Source organism: Equus quagga, chromosome 5 (assembly GCF_021613505.1).
Source record: "Equus quagga isolate Etosha38 chromosome 5, UCLA_HA_Equagga_1.0, whole genome shotgun sequence".
NCBI classification, from domain to species: domain Eukaryota; kingdom Metazoa; phylum Chordata; class Mammalia; order Perissodactyla; family Equidae; genus Equus; species Equus quagga.
In genome coordinates, this window is record NC_060271.1 from 139489335 (window position 1) to 139512870 (window position 23536).

Sequence of the window (23536 nt, forward strand, 5' to 3'; positions counted from 1 at the left end):
CTGGAAAACTCTTTTTCTCTCCTTCAGTTCCGAAGGACGCCTTCACTGGGGAAAGTATTCTTGGTTGGCAGTTTTTTTTCCTTCAGCACTTTGAATATATCATCCCACTCCCTTCTGATCTGCAAGGTTTCAGCTGAAAATTCCATTGATAGTCTTATGGGGGTTCCCTTGTACATAACAAGTTGCTGTTCTCTTGCTGCTTTTAAGACTCTCTCCTTGTCTTTAACATGTGACAACTTAATTGTAATGTGTCTCAATGTAGGGCTCTTTGACTCGTCTCATGTGGAATTCTCTGGGCTCCCTGGATCTGAGTGTCTGTTTCCCCACATTAGGGAAGTTTTCAGCTGTTGTTTCTCAGAATAAGCTTTCAGCTCCTTTCTCTCTCTCCTTCTGAAATCCCAGTAATGCATAAAATCATCCACTTGTTGATGTCCCGTAAATTTCTTGTCATCTTCACTCTTTTTCATTCTTTTTCCTTTTTCCTCCTCTGATTGGATGGAGTCCACTGCCCTGTCTTCCAGTTCACTGACCCTTCCTTCCACTTGATCTAGTCTGCTGTGAGCCTTCTGTTGAACTTTTCAGCTCGGTTATGGTTTCTTCAGCTCTGTGATTTCTGTTTTGTACTTGTTTATATTTTCTCTCTCTTTGTTGAGACTCTCACTTTGTTCATGCATTGCTTTCCTGACCTTGGTGAACATCTTTATGACTGTTATGTTGAAGTCTCTATCAGGTAAAACACTTTTCTCTACATCATTAGATCAGTTTCTGGAGTTTTATCTTATTCTTTTGTTTGGAACTTTGTCCCTTGTTTATTGATTTTCTTTGACTCTCTGTATTGGTTTCTGTGCATTAGACAAAACCACCCCCCCAGTTTTGATGGAGTGGCCTCGGGAGGCACCTCGTCAGTCAGTCCAGCCCAGGTGCCTGGTTGTTTCTCAAACTTTGTGATTCTCCAAGCTGCCATCTTTGTTCTTAGTGACTCCCAGTGGTTGAGGGTGTGCCAAGGCTTGTGTCCCAAAGACCAGAATCCCAAAGGGGAGGGTTGCAGTCAGCACCCAGATGCAGGCAGATTGGAAGCTGGACCCTCAGGCAGCATTGAGAAAGTATGTGGTTAAGTCCTTTCTGTGGAGAAACTGTGAGCTGAGTGTTTTTACTTGACCCCTCTGTGCTGAGCCTGGGTGTATAGCTGTAGGATGGGGTGCTCCTGTGCCCATGTGAGGACTGATTCTCTGTTTGCTGCTAGTCCTGGGGGCCCCCCGGCTATCAGAGCTGGGTGATTTGAGGGCCTGTCCCTCGGATGGCAGCCATAAAAGATGAGGCGCTAGATGTGTGGACAAGCTTCTTCCAGGGAGATGACGGTGACTTGGTTTTGTTATTGGAGTGATTCTTGGCTCCCCAAGGGCTCCTGGGAGGATCACAGCCAGCACCTGGATGTGTGCTAATGAGAGCTGGGCTCTCAGACAGCAGCTTGGGAAGTATGTGGCCACACCCCTTCCAGGAAATGGGGGGATGATGGACGATTCTGTCTGCTGCCCCTGAGCTGAGCCCTGGGGTGATAGCCACAGCAAGTGCTTATGGTCCTGTTAGGAACTACTTTGTTTGCTGTAGTCCTGTGGCACTCAAAAATGCAAGCCCCCATTGGCTTTCAGACCTTGGTGATTTGGGGCCCTATCCCTTGGGTGGCAGCCTTAAAAGTTGGGGTGCTAGATGTGTGGTCCAAACCCCTCACTCTTCAGAGAGAAGCTGGGAGTTGGAGGTTCCCTCTCAATTGTATGATGTGGTGCTGGGGGTGGGGTTTATGTGAGAGTGTGTCTCAGCCTTTCCAACCTGTTTTGATGTGGGTGTTTTCCTAGTCACCCAATGTGTAGGAGTCATTCAGCTGATCTTTGGATTTCTCTCAGAGGAAATTCTCCTTGCCTAGCTGTATATTCAGTGCATCTGACGGAAAGGGGAATTCAGGAGCCTCCTATGTCACCATCTTGTCCCTCTAACTTCTTCCTTGAACTGCAAACTCATCTCCAACTGTGCACTTGACAGCTATATTCAGACACATAACACAGCTCAAACCTAACTTTTCCAAAACTAAGTTCTCGCTTTCCCCTCCTCTAAAGCCTGCCGGCCCTCAACATTCCTCTTCAGTAAGCGGAAATTCCATTCATCCACTTCCTTAGGCCTCAGGATTACTTAGGAGCCATCCCTGGTTCTTTTTATCTCACACCCTAATCAGACTCACCAGTGATTTCTGTCAGCTTCAAAACACCAGATCTGACCATGTCCTATGACCTCTGTCACCACCTCCATACATTAAGCCGCCATGAGCTCAGCCCTCGACTCCTGGAACAGCCTCCAGTCTGGATTCCTTTCTTCAGGAGAGCCACCAAAACGACCCTCTCAAGGAGGTGCTCTCACTCCAGTTTTGTATTCTGCTGTGTGTTCTTCACAGCCTTATGTTATATGCACACATGGATCAACATCTTTTATGATGCAATTCTTAAGACATGGAAGAAGGAGAATAAAGACACACATCATTATCACCCAGCAAGAAATAAAGCATAATATGTTCTTTTTTTCACTCTTCCTAATCTCCCCCTCCTTCTAACTCAAGGGTGATCATCATCCTGGATTTGCTGTTTATCAGGTGCATATATTTCTTTATGTTTCTATTATATGTGTATGTGTCCCTGAGCACTGCGGTTTTGCCGTGCGTGCTTGGAAGTTAACAAACTGTAAACTTTTAAACTTTAAAAATGGTACAGTGAAGCGATTCATTTGCAATTGTCATAAACTGTGATATATACATTTAAGCAATTAAAAGGTAAGGTGAAGAATTTCAGCAGAAAGTTAACACTTTCTCAATATCTTTAGCAATTGGTGAAAACAAATGGACACTGAGAATGAGATACTGTGACACAAGCTCTAGAATGGCTAAAATCAAAACAATGGACAAAACCAAGTGTTAATGAGGACATGGAGAGACTGGAACCCTTATACATGGCTGTTGGGAATGCAAAATTATACAGTCACTTTGTAAAATGTGGCATTTTAACTTCCTGGGAAGTTAAATATTCCTCTACCATATATCCCAGAGATTTTATTCCTGGATATTTATCCAGGATAAATAGAAATATATGTTTACATGAAGTCTTGTATGATGTTCATAGTAGCTTTATCCAAAATAGCCCCAAATTGAAACCATCCAAATGTTCGTCTTGTTGAATGGATAAAAACATTGTGTTCCATCTGTGCCATGGAAAACTACTCAGCAATGAAAGGAATGGACTATTGATACATGCGACAACATGTATGTATCTCAGAAGCATTTTGCTCAGTATCAGAAGTCTGGTACAAAAGACTAGATATTATATGAATCCAATTACATAAAATTCTAAAGAAGGCAAATTGTAAAAATAGAGAACTAATCAATATTTGCCAGGTGTCGAGGGGAGAGGATTGACTGTGAAGTTTGACAAGGAATGTCTTAGTGTGATATTAAATGTAATGAATTTAAAATGAAGATGATGCTAGGCCTGTCAATGAACCTGTTAAGAAAGGATCAATATTTATCACACTGAATTATTCTGGATAAAAGTATAAATAAACAAAAACAGAAATGGAAAAGGAGAGATAGATCCACCTATCTCAGTGCAGGCCAGGTGAGGGGACAAAATGTAACTACATGTACTCTATGAACATGATAAGATGATTCCTATTGATTTATTTTGAGACTATACTCTGAAGTTACATGCCTTTTCTTAAAAAATATCCATGATCAGTACAAAAAGTTGACCATATTTTAATTCCACAAAGAAAACATCATTTATGCTACATAAGAAATAGTAGGGATGACATTTCCTGGCCATAATGCAAACAAAGAATCCATATGAGCTTGAAATTTTTCACTCTCTTGTAAATAAATAAACTTTTTAAAATAAAATATTGGTAAGTGACTATATTGCTCAACTCTTTGCAATTAAATTCAAAAGTATAAAGTCAATTTTATAATACCCAAATTGATGCAGAGGATAGCAAAAGGACAGCTTCCAAATACTCTAATGATGTAAACCTGATGCTAATAATAATGAAAAACTGCAGTAGTGTCTCACTTCCGTATATTGGTACACAAATCCTTGCAACACACTGATGTCGCATGAAACCTCAGTGTGGGTCCTAGGCTGGTTCAATATTAGGAAATATTTTCATACCATTTATCCTCTTAATTGGTCTGAGGATAAAAATAAGATCGTCCTCATACATTCTGATGAAGAGTATGGACAAAATTCAAACTCCATTTTTTTTCTTTTAAAGATTGGCACCTGGGCTAACAACTGTTGCCAATCTTTTTTTTTTCTGCTTCGTCTCCCCAAAGCCCTCCATACACAGTTGTATATCTTAGTTGCAGGTCCTTCTAGTTGTGGGATGTGGGACACTGCCTCAACATGGCCTGAGGAGTGGTGCCATGTCCACGCCCAGGATCCGAACCCTGGGCCGCCGCAGCAGAGGGCGTGAACTTAACCACTCGGCCATGGAGCCGGCCCCTCCATTTTTTATAAACATACCCAAATAGGAGCAAATGGTCTAGAAACTTTCTTAACCAAAATAAAAAACTTGCTCCAATACTGAGGATCATGGAAAGTGCTGGAGGTAAGTCAGAAAGCAGGTACCTCTCACCACTATTATTCAGCATCCTCCTGGAGGTTGGTGAAATTAGATAAGAGACAGAAATTAGAAAAATAAAGATCAGGGAGCTACAACAGTCATTTTCAGGTGATAGTATCGTGTATCTGGGAAATCCAAGTGAATCAACCAAAACAAACAATAACAACAAAATGTACTACAGATAATGAGGAAATCTAATGATAATAAGGTTCAAAACTCATATTTAGAAATTAGTTTCATATTTACCAACCACGACGAGTTAATAGATGTAATGAAAAGAACACCCCAATTTTAAAAAGCCACCGAAAAAGTTAAGTACCCAGAAATAAATAAGACAGGAACACTTGATAGACTTTGTGAGGAGACACTCCTGGAAGACAGAGAGTCCAGTGAGATTTGGGTAGGACCCACACAGAAAATGTTTCTTCAGGCTAATTAACTATTTTTTCTGAAAAACAAAAACAATCAGGGTGACTAGCCTGCCAGGTACTGACCCCACTCAAAAGCTTCAGCAAGGTGAAGGTGGTCCTTTCTTCTATTATGGGTGAAGGTGAACATTTTACTGTTTATTTGAGGATCGTTTTTTATAACCATATATGTAGCTTGTTTGTTTTGCCCATTGTTATGGTTTTCCTTTCTATTTCTTCCTAAGTTTTTGAGAGTTCTTTATATATTAGGGAGAAGAGCCCTTTTTATGTGATATGTTACAAATATTTTCTCCCAGTTGTTGTTCTATTTTGGGTTTTTCTACAATGTTTTCTACTTTTCAAAAACATTTGTGTTTTTATGTAGTTGAATTTATGGGGCTTTTCCTACTCCCAGATTGTAAGGGAATTTATCCTTTTGAAAAAATGAGTACTTATATAGAATTATTTTTACGCAGGAATTCTGACCCTCGTGGACTTTATTCAAGCCCAGAATGTGGGATGGGGTCCAGGTCCTTTCTGAGAGGTCCCCAGCTCTCACCCACGGACCACAAAACACGTCTTCCCTAGCTTCCTCTGGTACAGCTCCTCTCGAGGTTGAATGCATCTGAACTCTGCGTGGTCCAGGCGTCTGTCTGTCTGTCTGTCTGCTCACTTCCCTCTACCACACCGATTACAGACTGTGCCGTACGTTTCAAGTTCAGCGGGAATGTCGTCAGATCTCCGCGCTGCCTTCTCTGCAGGTTTCTCTGGCTGCTCTTTTTGTTTATTTTCGCATGTGAACTTTAGAACCAACTTGATCTCCAGAGAAAAGACAATATTTTTATTGGGATTATGTTAAATTCATCTGTTGACCCAAGGAAAGTCGGCACACTTGTAATGTTCAGTCTGCAAAGCAAGGATAAGGGATGTCTTCCCTTTGGTTCAAGTCTAATTTTGTTGTTTTAGGAGTGTTTTAAAGTTCTCTCACCTGTGACTTGCGGATTGGCACTCCATCATCTTTGTGGATCTTTAAACTTGGCATCCACCTGCTTTACATTGTCCATGCCTCCCCTCCACTGAAGCTCCCTGAGGTGGGGCCAGTCGCATTCAACTTGGCATCTCCAGTGCCTAGCAGAGAGCTCTGTTATTGCGTGAATTTCTACATCTCAATGGAGGAGAAGATAGAGACAAGGCGTAGGGAAAGTAAGCAGTTTGCTGAGGACCCCACAATCTTAAGAAGGACGAGGACTTAAAACATTCTTCTGAGTCCATAGAAATATTCAATATTTAATGGAATTAAGCTAAGTCCTCCAGCCATTATTCATATATCATAAGATGGCTGTTTTACATTTTAGACTTCACTAATAGTCAACTTATGTTAAAAAAGATGAAACATTGTTCCTCATCCAAAATACTCAGAGCATTTCTCCAATATTATCTATAATTCAGAAACTTTATCAAGGATTTCAATTAGAATTAAAAATACTTTAACAAAAAGCTAGAGTCACAAAACACTTTTGAATTTTGTCTTTGCTATCTATATCGCAAAACATGCATTTTCCAAAGGCTCTCTCTTCAATCTCAGTATTCTCAATTCCCTGCTTATTTGATTACCAATTAGTTTAAGGCCACATCAAGTTGGTTAGGGCTTTTGAGACTCAACATTGTGTGCTGTCAGTCAGAGCTGCAGACATTTAAAAGATGTAATAAGTTTTAACAGCTCTCCACAAAGTTTTTCCAATATCACAGGCCACTTCCTTTTGCAGATCAGTCTTAATTTTGTTTAAATGTGGTTTTACCTCGCTTCTAGGAAAGTTAAAACGAGGCCCCAGGATTTCCTGAAGACCCCTCTCCAACAACGTAAGTAACTCAGACAGCCAGTGAGTCAGCGGGAGAGAGAGAGTGGTCAGGAAAACTTGCCAATGGGCAGCCAGCTGCTTGACCCTTCTGCTCTGTACCGTTAGAACCTCTGACCCAAGAGCTTGGACGGTGACACATCTTCCACACCAGAAGTCAGATCACTCTGCCTGAAAATGGGGCATGTTTTACAGCTGACTGTCAGAGAGAATTTATTAGATGGCCACTCTTCCCAGAAGTCTGACGTGTAAATCTTGGCCATAGGTCAGATCCCGCACTTGCTTTGGCGTGTGTTGTGGGCACACAGTGGGCTTTGGGGGGATCAGCCCAGCACACATTGTGCTGGCAAACTGCCTGATAAACCAGCCCAGAAGTGCCCCCTGACTCTCCTGGAAATACCTGCTTGAGATTCCGACGAGGGCTGCAGGAGCAGAGACATCAAGCTTCGGGGGCTATCTAAGTGTTCGCCAAGGGTCAGCTCCGGGCCCTCCCTGGGACAGCACCGACGTGCTCACCAGCTTTGTCTCACCAGGCGCACACCATCTTCCAGGCAAAGGTAACGCACAGACTCTTTTTAAAAGCTGAACTGGAAATTCAGTAAATAATCCCTACATTGCATAATGAAAGACCTTGTGCTTACCAACCTATTTAATTTGGTATCATCTGGAGACTGGGAATACTGGGGTGGAGGAGGCCATCCCAATGGAGGGAGGCACAGTTCCTAAAAGAGACAGAATAACTACAATAATTTTAGGTAGTGATAAATGCTATAAAGAAAAGAAAACTGAGTTCTGGGCTGGGGGAGGAGTGGTGCTCAGGGCGCAGGGTGATCTCTTCGAGGGGAGATAATAGTCTCTGCTATGGATCTACTCGTGGCGAGAGCTGCTGTGTGTCAAGCACCCTTTTTTTGGCGAGAGCTACTGTGTGTCGAGCACCCTTTTGAGTACTGGAGATACATGAGTTGACAAAGGAGGCAAATTTCTTCATGGAGCTTCATTCTTCTCAGGACTGACACACGATAAATAAAATATTCACAAACTTACAAATATTAAAAATATTTTAAATATAAAATATTTATAGCATAAATAAATAAATATAAAAATAAACATACAACATATACACAATAAATATTAAGGTACAATGATGACATATCCAATTCCGACAAGGGGTTTGGAGAAACGTAATCAGAGGGGTAGGAAGGAGAACTGTAGGATCTGCAGGGAACCTAGACTGCGGGCGGATGAAGAGCATTTCCAGCAGACAGAGCAGCTGGAGCAAAGCCCAGAGGCCCTGGGGCCGGGCCCCGAGGGAGGTGAGCGGTGGGAGCAGGGCTGAGGCGGCAGAGGCCTGGACAGTGCTCTGGAGGGCATTCGGCCCCTGAGGGGTTGTGAGTTTCACTGTGCATGAGATCCAGCCATTGAGGTTTTTAGCAGAGCAGCATGGTCATAGGATATACCTTGTAAGAGGATGTTCCTGGCTACGGTGTTGAAAAGACTCTAAGGAGGACAGGATGGGCCAGGACGGAAACAGGTAGGGTGCTGATAACTGGATGGATTCTGAGCCTGTTTTGAGTGTAGACATCACAAAATGTGCTGGTGGGGATTGGACCCAGGGTCTGAGAGAAGGAGGTGCCAGGATGTCCCCAAGGTTTGTTGTCTATAAGGTAAACTTGCCACTTAATGAGACAGGGAAGGCACGGAGTGCACACGGACCTAGCTTTGGACTTGCCCATATGAGATGCCAACCAGCCATCCAAGGGCTGACTCCTGCGGGCGTTTGGTGTATGATTTGGAGTTTCGTGCCTTAAGATTCAAATTTGGGAGTGATTGGTGTTTCTGTGATATGTGAAACTATGATGCTGGGTGGAATCAGCTAGGGATTGAGGACAGAAGAACAGGGACAGGACTAAGGTCGGGTCCTGGGGAGAAGAGAAGCACCTGCACAGGAGGCTGTGAAGGCGGAGGCAGCAGTGCTGGAGGGACCCCAGCAGACGCTCCCAGCCACGAAGGCTGATCAGTGGTGTCGACGCTACGGACACGCCAAGCGTCACGAGGACGGAGAGTTCAGACTGGACAGCGTGGTGTCCCAAGCTGCTTCCGCAGCAGCAGCTTCTGCAGAGTGGTGTGGGCTGTGAGCCTGACTGAAACCAGCTCAAGGGAAAATGAACAGTTTTGTGTTTGTGTAAAGGATATATATGTCCTTTTTGCCCCTCCTGCTGAAAAAATACTGAATAAAATGCGTTTCAAAAAATCTTTTAAAATGAATTCTTCTGGTCTGAAGAATATAAGGAATTCTCAGAAGCCAAAATTAACTAAAAATAGGAAACTTAGAAGGGTAATTGGAATACTTTATTTTTAGATTATTAGCCAAAACCAGGTGAACTTGATCTTTCATTGTCATTGCCTTCAGATCCATGCGGTCAAGAGACACAGCCCAGGACTGACCAATTTGATGGAAGTCATGGGACCCGCTGCCCCTCCCTGCCTCACGGGCTCAGTGTATCAAGTACAAGGGTGAACTAAGAATAAGTCTGTGAAACACATTTAGAAAGGAGTAACATACTAAAATTAAACACTTAGTGGTTGGTTTAACAGCAGATTAGACTTAGATGAGGAGAAAATTATTTAACTAGAAACATAGATCTGAAGGACTTATTCCAGGGCAAAGACACAATGAGATGACAAATACAAGGAGATATTTAGACGTACAAAATAAGTGAAAATGTAGAGCTTATGTCTAATTGAGCTCCAGAAGGGGAGGAGCGACAGGGAAGGCATGGGCAAGAGCCGACGCCTGGTTAGAGACGCTTGAGAATTTTCAAAGACTGAATATCCTGACCCACAAATTCAGGAAGACTGAAAATTCATAAATGCTACCACAGAAAGAAAGGAACCGACAGTTAGGTGAGAGTAAACCGCAGATCACCAACCATGAAGGGTTTTAAAGTGACCGGAGTTAACAGGCTAATCACCTAAAGGCTGGCAGTTGCCGTTTCCATGGTAACGATTAGCCTGGAGCCCACAGACGGCATCAATGCAGCCAGAGAAGTAACTGACGAGTTAGTTCTCTGTATCTGGTGAATATCCTCATAAATAAAGAGTAATAAGACATTTTATTTAAACAACAAAGAAAAACTGAGCAAATTTACCCCAAACTCTCATTAAAAAAATTCTAAAGTAGATACTCTACACGAGAAAAAAATGACCCAACTTGAACAAAGATATTAAAAAGAGAGGAGAAAATACAGTGGTAAATAGGTGGATAAGTGTAAACAAATATTTTAAAATAACTTTACATTGGGGTTAAAATGATGGAATGAAAGCATAGGGCAACAAATGCAGCTAAGCTGTGAGCCGGGTGATATAACACTTGCTCTTACTTGAAAGGGGATAAATTTTGAGTCACTTTAGACTTGGAGAATTTAACTGTATATGTAGTAATGGTTTCTAGTGAAAATCCCAGAATAAAATTAGACATATGAACAAATAAATGATAACTTCTAACTGGTGGAGTGATAAGTGAAACAGGAAACGTATTTTTCCATGGAAAACAAAGGAAGAAAGGAAAGAGGTAAGTGGAAAACATGAACTATGTAGAAAGCACAAAATAAAATGATATAAATTCAAATATTCCAATAATTACAATGAATTTAACAGGACTAAGTTCATCCAGTTAAAATATGATTTTTAAATTAAATTAATTCTATATTTAAAAATGCAGTTCTATGCTGTTGACATGAACTGCCTCTAAAATATAAGAAGGTGGAATATTTGAAAGCATATCAAAAGTTATATACACGAGTGAATACTATGCATAATAAGGTGATGTCATATTTATATCAGACAAAATAAACTTTAAAGTAAAAAAATCAGAAATAACAAGAATCACACCTTTATATGACTAACGAAATATCTAAAGGAAGAAAAGACAGAGTAGGAGATAATTGAGCAAAGCTACAGACTTAGGATATTTAGTAATACTATCTCTGTAACTGATAAATGAGGATTAAAATTACATGACTTAAAAGATTATAATCATATGATTTAAAAGCTTGACCTTACAGTCTTACAGTAAACAGTACCAAGGACTTCAGAATACACATCATTTTTAATGACATACAACGTTTAAATAGTGACCACATACTGGACCATGAAGTAGGCTACAAAAATTTCAGAGCTGGTACCATACATTCCACCCTCTCAAATCGTATTACAACTAGGTTAGAATTCAATTAAAAAAAGAAAGAGTTATTAAAAACTTGTATGTTTGGAAATTAAGAAATAACTCACAGATCAAAGATAAACCAAAATATATACATGAAAGTATTTTGAACTTAACAATGAAAACACTACATATTAAATATGGTGGCTTCAGCTAAAGTATTTAGAGATAAATGTATACTTAAAATTTTTCTATTAGAAAATAAAAACATCTCAAAATTAATAATCAAAGCATCCAATAAGATAAATTAGGAGAAGAATCAAAAACCCCAAAATTGTAGGAGGAAAGAGAGCATACATATGAGAGCAGAAATTAGTTTAAAGAAAATAACTTATAATAATAAAGAGGAAGTGCAAATGCAAAAGTTATTTCTTTGAAAAGACTAATAAAATTTATAAACCTTTGGCAAAAATTGATTTAAAAGTTAAAAGAAAGCAGCGCAAACAAATAGGATCACAATGAAAAGGGAGACAGACAACAGAGGCTGCAGACGTTGAAAAATGCCAGAAAACTCTACAATTTGGTAAATTTTGACATATGTGAATCCGTAATTCACATAAATGCATAATTCCCCGAAGCTTTCTCATGAATTTTGTAATCTCTTCTTCCCTCTCTGATCCCCTGATCTCCAGGCAACCACTTGTCTGCTTTCTGTCACTGCCGATTACCTTTGCATGTTCTATAATTTTATGTAAGTGGAATCATTAATATGAACTCTTTTTGGTCTGGTGGACTATAATCAGCATAATTTTTGTGAGATGCACCCATGTTGTTGCGTGTGTCAGTAGTTTATTCTATTTCACTGCAATGCAGTGGGTACCATCCCATTGTGTGGATGTACCATGATCCTATCCTTTCACCAAAGACATTTTTTCTTAGTTTTTGACTAAAATAAAACAAAACAAAGGTGCTATAAACACTTTTGTACAAGCCCTTGCATGGCCATGTCCTTTGTTTCTCTTGAGTGAGTACGCAGGAACAGAAGGTGTGTGGTGTAGTGATTAAGAAGCTGTCAACTGCTTTTCGAAGTGGTTGTACCATTTCAGATTCCTGACAGCAGCATATAAGAGTTCCTTCCTACCCTGGCAAACACTGGGTGAACTCCTGACATCAGGGAGCCAAAGACTCCACCCTCAGGTCACACTGACGCCACTGTCTTGTGAACACGCGTCACCTGAGGACTGTGAAGCTTGACTACGCTTGCGCAGGTCATCAGTCACCTAACCTCTCCCAGCCTCCAGTCATCTCGCCTCCCACTCAGACCACTCTGACCCTCCACCCATACATATGTATCCCTGGGCCCCATTTGTGGGGCAGTGGACTTGAGATTTGTTCTCCCATCTCCTCGCTTGGCTGCCTCAGGAATAAACCCTTCTTCTGTGGCAAACCTATTGTCTCAGTAACTGGCATAAACGTGCAGTGGGCAAGATGGACCTGGTTTGGTAACACATATAAAATGACAGTTCAATATCTAAACTCTAAACATCTTTACAAACTAGAGCAAAAGGCCAATCCCAAAATGATGTAATTCAACTGGGAAAAATGTGAGTCAGCATGCTCTCCCCTTCCCCTCAGCCCATTCCCCACGTTGAATAAAAACAAGTGGCAAAAGAATTGTTTAAAGAGCAAATATGGTGGTTTGAGGATTTCTGTACTCTTAACTTAGTCAGTCTTCAGTGATGCGTCTGTCTCGGGCCATGGAGGGAAAAGCTGTGCTGTCTGGGGATTAGCAAAACGCAGAGTAGGAAGCTCAGCAAACTCTTTCTCCAAAAAGCAATGAGAGGCTTGACAAAATTGGCAAAAACATCCATTTCTGAACTCTGAAAATTAACCAGAGTCATATAATAGGCTGAGAAGCATTTACTCAAGGAGAACTACTGACCCTTGGTAAAAACAGAGGCTTCTGAGTGTTTTCAGGTCCCACTGCTCCCACCCCCTCCACACCCCAGACCCTGGCTTCTGAGCTGCCACTGGAGGCCCCCAGAAAAACTTGTAGTCCAGCACTGAAAAGAATGGGATCTCGCCCAAACAATCAGGGAGGTCATGTCACAGCTGCCTGTGGGTGGAGAGGTGGGAACCGAAGACGAGTCAAACATCTGGGAGGAAACGCTGGGAAAGAGACGGAGCCTTGATATGCTCCCACAGGTTCCTGGAGATCTGGAAGGCTGCCCGTCCTGCAGGGCTGGGCAAGAGGGAATCCGCCTTCATAAAGTGCACTTTCTCCTCTTGCATCAGTGTGAACCCATGGCCCCTTAAAGGGTATGCAGATAGTCAGACATAAGAATGTGTGCACGCAGGGCTAGTAGACACACGCTGCCTACCTCTGTCCCTGAGACACCTGAGAGCAACGACACCCCAGGGACACGAGTGTGCCTAGCCCCCTATCACAGCTTCTAAATACCATTAAAACAGCATCTTAATATCAATAAAAGGAACCAGGGCTCCTTGGAGAACTGGCCGATTCCAGACTGGGGCAGGGAAAACACAAGATGAGCCTGGGGAATCTGTGGTGCCAGAAACTAAGGAAGAGCTCAAAGCAGACGTGGAGACGTGGAAGGTACACAGGAGTCCACCTGGACGGACTCCTGGTGACCAATGCTGGAAGAATCTGGGCAAAAAATAAATAATGAAAATATCCCATAAAATAAAATAAATACCCGTGAGTCCACCCTGATAAACGTAACTGAATAGATAAATAAATGAGGGAGAAGGGCAGCTCTTCCTCACAGAAGAATTTCAATTAATAAGTGCAGAAAGAATCAGGGATCTATAAAATAGCCATTAGAATATCCCAGCAATTCTTGCAGGCAAGATCCACTTACGGATGCAAAATTAGCAGGCAAGGGACACATGCATAGGTTCAAAGTATCTCCCCAAGATATTTGTTGGCTACAAAGGGAAAAATAGTGACCTTACAGTCTAGAAGGATCCTTGCACGACAAGGGACGTTGATGGAAAGCCGTGAAATCCAAACAAAGCCTGTAGTTGAGTAACAGTATTGGTCACTATACTGTGGGCACGTAGATATGAACATTAGAAGAAGATGGTGAAAGGTATGTGGGAAATCTGTGCATTATTTTTGCAAATTTTCTGCAAGTTTAAAGTTATTTCAAGATAAAAAGTGCACAATTGCAGTCAAATTTTGTGTATAAAGAGTTTTTAGAAAGGTTCATGTGTTTTAAACGTTGCTTACATACGCCTCAACGGCTTGACTCTTCACTTGGGTTCTTGGGGTCTGGGCTAAACCGCTGTTCTTGGCTGGGTCACTGTTATGTTTGGCTTTTCTGTATGTTTTTATATGCACGCTTACATTATTTCATAATTGTGTTTTATTATCGTAGCAGTGAAAACAAAGCTGTCTGTCTCAGACAAGTTCTCGTGGGACCTCATCAGTGAGGACGGAAGGTGGGAGCTGGGAGGAGCCCGCAGCGTCCCCCTCGCCAAGTCTGGCAGGGCCACCTGTGCGCTCCCTGTGGTCCTGAGGCTGTTGGCTCATGTGTTAAATGGTGTTTCTGGGAAAGCTACCCAGACTCGGGCATAAATTTGAAACAAAACGAATCAGTCTTGGGTGGTTTCTCCCCATCTTCTCGGTCTGGACACGGCCCTGCTGTGACTTGCCATTCCTTGTCTGGCCTCTGCTGGGCCTGTCTCCAGCCTGCATCTGGCTCCCCATACAAGAAGCTGGCATGCCTCTCTAGCTAAAGTCTGTGGGGCCAGCTTAGAATCTGATAGACTGATCTCTCCATCACGTGCCTCAAAATTTCCTACTGGTCACAGAGTAAATTGATGTGACTTGCATCGTATTAGAAGAAAGTAATTAAAGAATTCGGTAAAAAAACAATAAAATAAAAATGTTAAATCTCATATAGTTATTTTATATTATTAAAAATGGTCAGCAATGTTTTTTCTTTAACACGTAAAAATGTCTATACTTTCACTTAAATCAACTAAAAATATTACATGTGTGTTTCAGGCCTTACAGTTTACCAGGTACTTTCAAAACCATTGTCGTATTTGATCCTCACAGCTGAACGAGGACAGTGTGACTGTGCAACATTAGTGGGCAAGAAACCAGGTTTACTGCCCAACTTCAATGCTCGTGAGTGGCAGACCCGGGCTCCAGAACGGGCAGGTGCACTGATCCCACACCACGTGGAGCCCCACCAGCCGAGGGACCTCGGGAGACTGGTTCTTCACACCTCTGGTTCTCAGTCACCTACCACAGGGGCCATTTCACAGTGTCCCTTCCGGGTCCCGTGTTTGGAGTAATTTGTGTAGTCACGTAAACTTTAAGTCAACATGAAACGCTGTAGTTAGACTGTGGAGCACACTGGTCAGAGGAGCGACCTGGAGCCTGACGCTCTGGGTCAGATCCTGGCTCTGCCGCCTACGGGCTCTGTGATCTATGTAAGTGACTTATTGTGTCTGAATTTCAGGTTTCTCATCTCTGAAACAGGAATAAAATAAGACACCATATGTAAGTGGTCTCGCTGGGTGCTGGGCACTCAGGATGCTCAGTAAGCACGACTGATGTGTTGTCATCACTGTTCCACGTGAAGTTTCCAGCTTGATCTGGGACCGCCACTGATCAACGCACTTCAACGCAGCCGGCCGCTCAGGTTCCAGCCGGCGGTAAGGCCGTGGTACTTTGTGCAGGTTTTGCCTCTCTCCAGCGTGGTCATCGATGGACTTCACATTGTTGAACGTGAGAGTGGAAGCCCTCAGCTCGCGGTTGTTCATCTGGGAAGCTCTGCCCGAGGACTTTGCCGACACCTTCTGGTTCCAACTGCAGTTTTGGAGACAAGCATATTGAGGACGGGGCACATGCCAAGACCTCTGGGGTTCGTCTATTCCCGCTGAACCATTCTCAAACGCACACTGCATTCTCTGTGCCCGTCCCATCTCCGTAGGTCCCAGCAGACAGCAAAGCCTGAGAGGACTGAGCTGTCATCATGCCTCAGACCTCCAGGCACTGACTGACAGCGGTAAATGCTGTTTAATAAATGGAAGTCGGGCAAGTCTTGTAATTCCTGTGTTAAAATGTTATACCTACATATATATTAAGACCACTTCCTGTAAGAATTAAACACAAGAATCCATTATGTCAAATGGCAATGCAATCATCTATTCATTCAGTAAACATTTTTATTGAAGATCTACTCTGTGCCAGACACCGTCTGAGGCAGAGAGTACAAGAGACAAAGGCCCCGTCCTCGGCAGTGGTGTGAGACCACTGAGGAAACAACGGAAGCAACATGGCACTGAGCTGACGGCCCTACCGTCACTCGCCAGGGTCTAGAAATAATGCGAGAAAGCATTAGAAGCAATGCTGGGTGAGACGAAGTCTGTGATGCTGTCTGTGAAACAACACGGAGACCCATCCTGGTTCCAGTTAGGTCTCAGCCCCCGTGGCATCTTCCAGAGAACCTGCCTCCTGCCCTGGACACCACGCGTCCAGGACCAGGTGCTTCCCACAGCTGAACACAAGCCCACCTGGTAACAGTCTCTTCTCCTGACTGTCTCCCCCACGAGAACGTGAGCTGGACGGGCAGAGCCCACCTCTTTCACCTCCCTCCTCACTTCTGTTTCGGCACACGTCCCACCAGCAACACCCTCACCTAAACGGAAGCAAGCCTCATCGTTGCACTCTTGCACAGAAGTTGACAATCAAATTATGGCAGAAAAAGACAACTGCATATGGGTGTGTGTTTGAGGAACTAAAAAATGATCAACAGACCGGCAGGACTAATTTTTACTCAGTGTTTGGATTTTTATCTCCCTAATTATTCTAAAATGGTCATATTGCTTTTTTCCCCAGAACGAGCACAAACAGAGGAGGAATCCTCCTTCTACAGACCTTGGTGCATTTGCAATGCACTCGTCCCCTCCAAGAGGCAGCCTTGATCTGAAATTTTCATGATGACATGCACGTTGTCTAAAAGATACCAAGAATGTGGGAAAGGATAAAGTTTAAAATAAGTTTTCAACTGTGGGAATGCAGGGGACTGGCTGGAGAAAGTGAGCCTCATGTCTGTTTTCACACAATAACCTCAGCAAGATGCCTCATGCAATGGGGAGTTTATGTCCGCTGACTAGAAATTACAGATTCAGAAACAAGATAAACTGATTTAATCTAATACATTTAGTGAATTTCAAAGTCTGTTAGCACAGAGAAAAACCAGCTGTTGTTGGCCACATAGGTAATAACATCTAAGTTTTTAAATGTCTAAAGCTTAGTGTTGTATTTCTTCTGTTATAGTACAAATTATTTTATTCAAAGCCATAGTAATATTTTATTTATCAGCATTGAGACACTCTGAAATATTACTCAGCCATTAAACCTATAATTACAACAACTAAATAAAAACGCAGCAAAGTGCTTATGAAGAGCTGTTCAGAGAAAATTTAGGATACACAGTTTTATGTCTGAAGGTGAGTAAAATTTATAAACGTTTAGAGACCAGAAGGGAAAACGAAGGTGAAAACGTTTCTCACATCTGGGAGCTGAGGTTGTGAGTGAGATTTTTCTTTCTCCAACATTTTATATTATGTCTTATTTTCTTAATAATAATAGCTAAACAAAAAAAGAATTCAAGCAGAAATTAATTTTTTTCTAAAGGGTAAAAATAAACCAGGATGTTAATTTTTTCTTGCTTTTTCTGACTTACTTTTGCCAAACCAGCTGGAATTTCTCTCCTGGCACCTCCAGGGAGCCTGTGACTACAGTGCAGATCCTGAAACGTGAGCTTACATTGGCGACCCTTAGACGCAAGGTCAGCGCACCACAGCGTGGACTGGTCAACGGGTTCAGTCCTAGACCAGCGTTAACTGGGGACGCCAGCCCCATCAGTGCACACCGAGAGCACAACCTTCCTGGAGCAGGTCAGCAGGTGCCTCTTGTTTTAAATCACTGAGAGTGAATTGCCTTGATCAACAGGTAACGATGGGTGTCGCAGGAACAACTTCTCTCCTCCCCAGGTTGTGTGATGGACTGAAGGGGTCACCCTGCTCGGTGCCTCCTCTGAGCCTACTGTTCCCCACTACTCAGGTGGCTCCTGGGGGGCTGAAGTAGTTAGGTGGGGTCTTCCTGGTCCACGTTTTTAATTTCTGATAATATTTGAAGGGTTTCTGAAACATAGGACTTTAAAAGTGCTGTAAAATATTTAGTTGAAAAAGATTGAGTTGATAGACGCATACAGGCACAACCCATGTGATTCTGGAGATAAAGTGGTTAAAATCCTTGAGCTTCTGTTTCCCAGGAGACTATAAAGGTTTCACTAAGGCTCCCATGTTCTACCAAATGGAAGTGCCATTTTAAGTTTGGATTCACGAAGAGTCCTTTCCCCCACAGACAGGCCCAGCCCTGCCTCCACAGTGGGCACAGCCTGGCCCTGCGAAGGTCAACCCCACTGGCAAGTGATGGTGGATACGTGACAGGCTAAATGCTGCTGAGGTTGATAATAAGGGTCCTGAGATAGGAATTCCACCAAACTGTAGCACAGAGAACTCCATAAAAAATTAAACTCTGGACACAGAATGAAACCCATCCTGGACACAATTATTTCTGTTACTGCTGACAACGCCGATCTTTGTCCCTGCCCTGGGCTCCTGGAAACGGTGAGGGTGGGCATAACCCCTCTGTGTTCTGAGAAGAGACTGACTGCAGAGAGCACCTCCACATGCTCAGATGAGGTTCATGGGTGCCCCTGGCTTACCAGTGACAAGGCCAGACGCAGACCCTCCAAATTCCTATTCTTTGTCCCAAAAATGATTATCTGAACTGCTTTGTCTCCACTGATCTATGGAACAAGATGTTTGTTAGCCAAACTTTGGCTAAGAGTCTCTTCTCCCCCAGACCCTGAACCGGAGCTCTGGAGTGAGCACAGCCCCACTGCGTCGCTGGATGGCTGACCGCACATAAAATGTCCTCTGACCTCCCGCCCCTCAGGCTCCTCGCTGCCCACACGGTTGGGTCCAGCCCTGCTCACTCCTCAGAGAGAACAGCCCCCTCCTACCCAGGCTGGAGACGCTCCCGGGTCTGGGGTCAGAGGATCTTCCGCGTGGCCAGGAAGTCCTCCTCCTCTTCTCGAAGCAACCTCCTCAGGAGAGCCTCTCCCTGACGTCTGGGCCTGTGCTCCATCTGACACCAGCTGGCTGAGAGCCGTGCCACGTCCTCGGCGATGGAGAGGGCTCCCTCGTGTTGTGGCAACTGTGGGCCAGCGGACACCTCCCAGCACAGAAGACACAAACACGTCAGCAAACATGAAAACAGCGAAACACTTTAAAATTCATGGCTGAGCACATGGAAACGTAGACCAGCCTGGGACGTCTAACCTCGGAGGACAGCGCGTCCTGACTGCTGGAGGAAACGTTAACCCTGTCCTGGAGGGTGGAGGGTGGAGGGTGGGTTCTCAGGCCTCTCATGCCCGGAGGTGGAATTGGCCCTTGTGAACCCAGGTTCTCGGAAAGGGGTCAACCACAGCTCTGGGAAAGAGAACCAACCTGCAGACACCCTCACCCTGAAAGCTGGTAGAGGGGAAACGGGAGCGAGGGGAAAGAACCCCTAGAGTCTTCCAGCATGATGCTTCAGTTTGGGGCCTTAGTTCACATTCCCCCGTGGCCCCAAAACCCAAATTCTAAATGAAAAGCCTGGCACAGGCAGAGCAAACGCACATCCTCTTTGGGACAAAGGGCTTTAAAGATGGCCCTGGTTTGGGGGCATACAGCCAAGGTCCAAAACGTCAGCCTTGACAAGAGTTCTGGCGGGAGAGTGACAGTCTGCTGGGCTCTAGTGGAGGGGCGGGGACAAGGGGGCAGAGCGGGCACAGGGACCACAGAAGGATTACTGTGGAAACCCCGACTCCTAAAGGATCGAATGCTGAAGGTGAGCGCAAGGGAGGACCAAGGACGGAACAGGGGGAGGAAGGGCACCACTTGCTCAGATGGGGGACTTGCAGAGGCCCCTTGGTGCCTGTCAGACAGCCAGCGTGTGACCTGGGCCCTCCAGGACCTGCTCCAGGGACCCCATCTTGTCAAGAGAGCAATTATAGTGGTTATCCAGGAACTGAGACCCCTGGTCCAGTTCAGGCCGGTTGAGACCACCAACCCATCCACTGGGCCTGTGCAAATGCCCAATACGTGATTGTTTTACATCAAGAGGCTGAAAAATCCACTCTCAGGTGACACTAACACCACCATTTTGTGAACACGCGTCCTGTGAAGAGCCATGGAGCTGGACTACGCTTGCTCAGACCACCAACTACTTCTCTTCTTACCTCCGATCATCTGTCTCCACACTTCAGAACGCCCTGCCCTTTCCCCCTTACATTTTGCCCCAAGCCCTGGATCCAGGAGACAGATCTGAGAGCGGTGCCTCCTGTCTCCTTGAAGATCCATCTTGCAGCAGAGCCAGAATCTTTTCTCAAAGGCTGATGCTGTAATAAGCGGTTCTCTATGCACAGCGGGCAAGAGAACCCCCACTCTGTGCGGTAACAAGGGGACTCTGGGTGGGGAGCTGCGCCTGCACATCTGAAGCCCGAGGAAGAGACGAAGGCGGGGTGCAGGCATTCACCCCAAGAAGGGCGTATGGGAAGGGAGGCCAGGTCCTGGGCGAGCTCGGCCATGGACTGGGCAGGTGGTCTGGGGATACGAGCGGCCCGTGGAGCAGGGAAAATCCAGGAAGAGTTAATAAAATGAAACCAGGAAAGAAAAACAGTTAAAATGAGAGCTAGGGGTCCACGGGACCAGTGGCCACTGCGACGCAGGTAAGCGCAGGAGGAAGGGGAGCTCCTGGGGCGTTCGCGTGACCACAGCCGGTCCAGGGACGCGTACAACCAGGACCCCCGAGTGCCCTGAGGGCAGGATGGGGGACGTCACGGGGAGCCGGACCCAAGAGAGAAGCAAGTGAAGAGTCAGCCGTGACGGCGGCAGACGCGGTGGGCTGTTCCGTCGACAGGAGTAACGCCGGCGAGGAGCCACCGGCAGGAGCAGGGGGAGAGGCCGGAGGGCGGAGACCCCCGCAAGGGCCTTCGGTGCCTCCGCGCCGTCCAGGCGCTGCCTCCGGGGGCGAGAGGGGAGCCCGGGCAGGCGGGGCGCTGGGAAGACGCGGCTGCCCCTCCGACTCCGTCTCCACGAGGGACGAGGGACGGCGCGTCAGGCCCCACCCGAGCAGGAGGCAGCAGAGGAGAGCGCGCCGCGGCCCTGCGGAGTCCGGATGCTGTGCGTTTCCGGGCAGCCGTCAGCGTCGATTGCGGAGCGTGGTCCAAGGGTCCAGGGACCGGCCCCCAGGCTGACCTGGCCTCACTTGTAGCTGCGGGGGCGGCGAGGGGGCGATGGGAGGGACAGGGAAGGTCCTGGAGGGCACGTCGTCAGAGCTGTCACGTTACTTGGCTCCTTTCAGCGCAGACTGTTTGGTTATTTATGATTTACAAAGTTCCCCTGCAGGGGGCCGCTCCTGCCGAGAGGAGCCTAGAGGCCAGTTAAAGAGCAGACTGCGAGACAAGACCGCGATGGGAGTGAGAAGAGGCACTTTCAGAGGAGAGAAGGAAGGCTTCGCTGCGGTGCTGAAGACAAACAGACCAGATAGGCAGGTAGATAGATGATAGATAGATAGATAGATAGATAGATAGATAGATAGATAGATGATACATAGAGAGACGATAGGCAGGCAGATGATAGACGATGATGACTGACAGATAGATGATAGATGATACATAGAGAGGTGATAGGTAGATAGGTAGATGATAGATGATGATGATAGATAGATAGATGATTGATAGATTTTCCTGAGAGAGTTGGGAAGAGGAAAGGATTCATGAAGAGGAAATGCTTTGAGAGATGGAAGAAAACCAATATATATCCCTTATTTCACTATCTCAGGTGTGAGGATGGTTCAAATCATTATTTCAAGCCCTTCAAATAGGCATTAGTTAGTAAAAAAACTATGGCTATCTCTGATATTACTTATTTAAGTATATGGGCATATGGAAATGTATCTCAAGAAAATAATCTAAAGGGAGGGTCAAACTGTAATAAAAGGTACTCATTGCAGTATGAATTATGATAACAAGCTGATCTAATGTCCAACTGCAGTAAGAGAGTCACTCATGGTCACTCTTTGGAATATTGTGAAATAATCCAAATAAAATGCTAATTACTTAGCAACTCATTACAATACTTATAAGAGAACATGAGATAAATACCATCCCAGAATATTTTTTCTAAGCGATGACTAAATGAGATAAACATGATTTATCCATATGAAGGAGAACTGGAAGCGTGCATGGGAAAATACAAACAAACGATTTGTTAGGGTAGAAAGAATGTTAGCAGAAAAATGAATTCTGAGTTTCTCTTTTGTTTACGTTATTGTTCTGCATTTCATGAACTGTGAGGGTCTGCGTGCACACCCTCGGGCTTATGGGAGGTGCGTGTAATGAGCAGTGTGGTATGTCTGCAGCACTGTGAAGACACAAGCTGGGTGGGAGCACTCACACAGGTGTGCGCCTCCACACCTGCAAGACGGGTTTCTTCCTCTTGCAAACCTGTGGTTGAGGAGCATGGGTCTCCTGATCCTCAAGGAAGAGGGCTCCTGCTCTGACGGCTGAAAAGCGCATGGCCTCATTCTCGTCTCTGAAACCTGTACCGAGAGCCACGTCTGTGGGCTCTGTCCTTCCTGGCTCCTGCCTCTCAGAACATTCACGGGGGCCCAGTCAAGAGTGTGCGACTGTTCATTCTGCTGTCCACGAAGCATGTGTCATGCACTGGTGAGAACTGTGTGCAAGGCCTGCTGGCTTTTTAAGACCAATCTTTCCTTGGGCTGATGGTGTGTCTTCAGTTATGGGAAAACGTCTGCAGAGGCCACAGAGGGCCAAGAACATGTAAAATTGGAAGGTTAAAAAAAACCTTCTAAAATAGCCCTCTCTTTCTTTGCCTCCCCCAAAGCTAGAAAATTGTGGGAGTCAGAAGTTTTCTGCAAGGAGCTAGCATCCCAGGCAGGACCGTTGTAACTCCAAGCTACAGATCTCTGTCCCTGCACCTATTTATAGCCGCCGTGGGCTCTGGTGCAGGACGATGCTCTGGACGGGGCCAGCCTCCAGGCACCGGGTGGCCTGGTGAGGACTTGTCCTCTTTGCAGATCTCTGCTGGTCTGGGCACAGAGCCTGGAAATGGGGTGGTCAGTGCCCTTCAGCACAATGCCCCTCAGGATAACAGAGCTGAATGCAAACCGGGGCAAGAGGCAGAGAGCACTGGTCTGTCGTGTGGTCAGGCAGGGGACGGCCTACAGCTAATTCTTCAGGAGTAAGAAGTAGACAGTGCCAAGCCTTCCTAAGAAACGGGGGTGAGGCCAGTGGGTGAATTCGAGGGAGGGCAGGGGGGCAGCGTGAGCTGCGGGG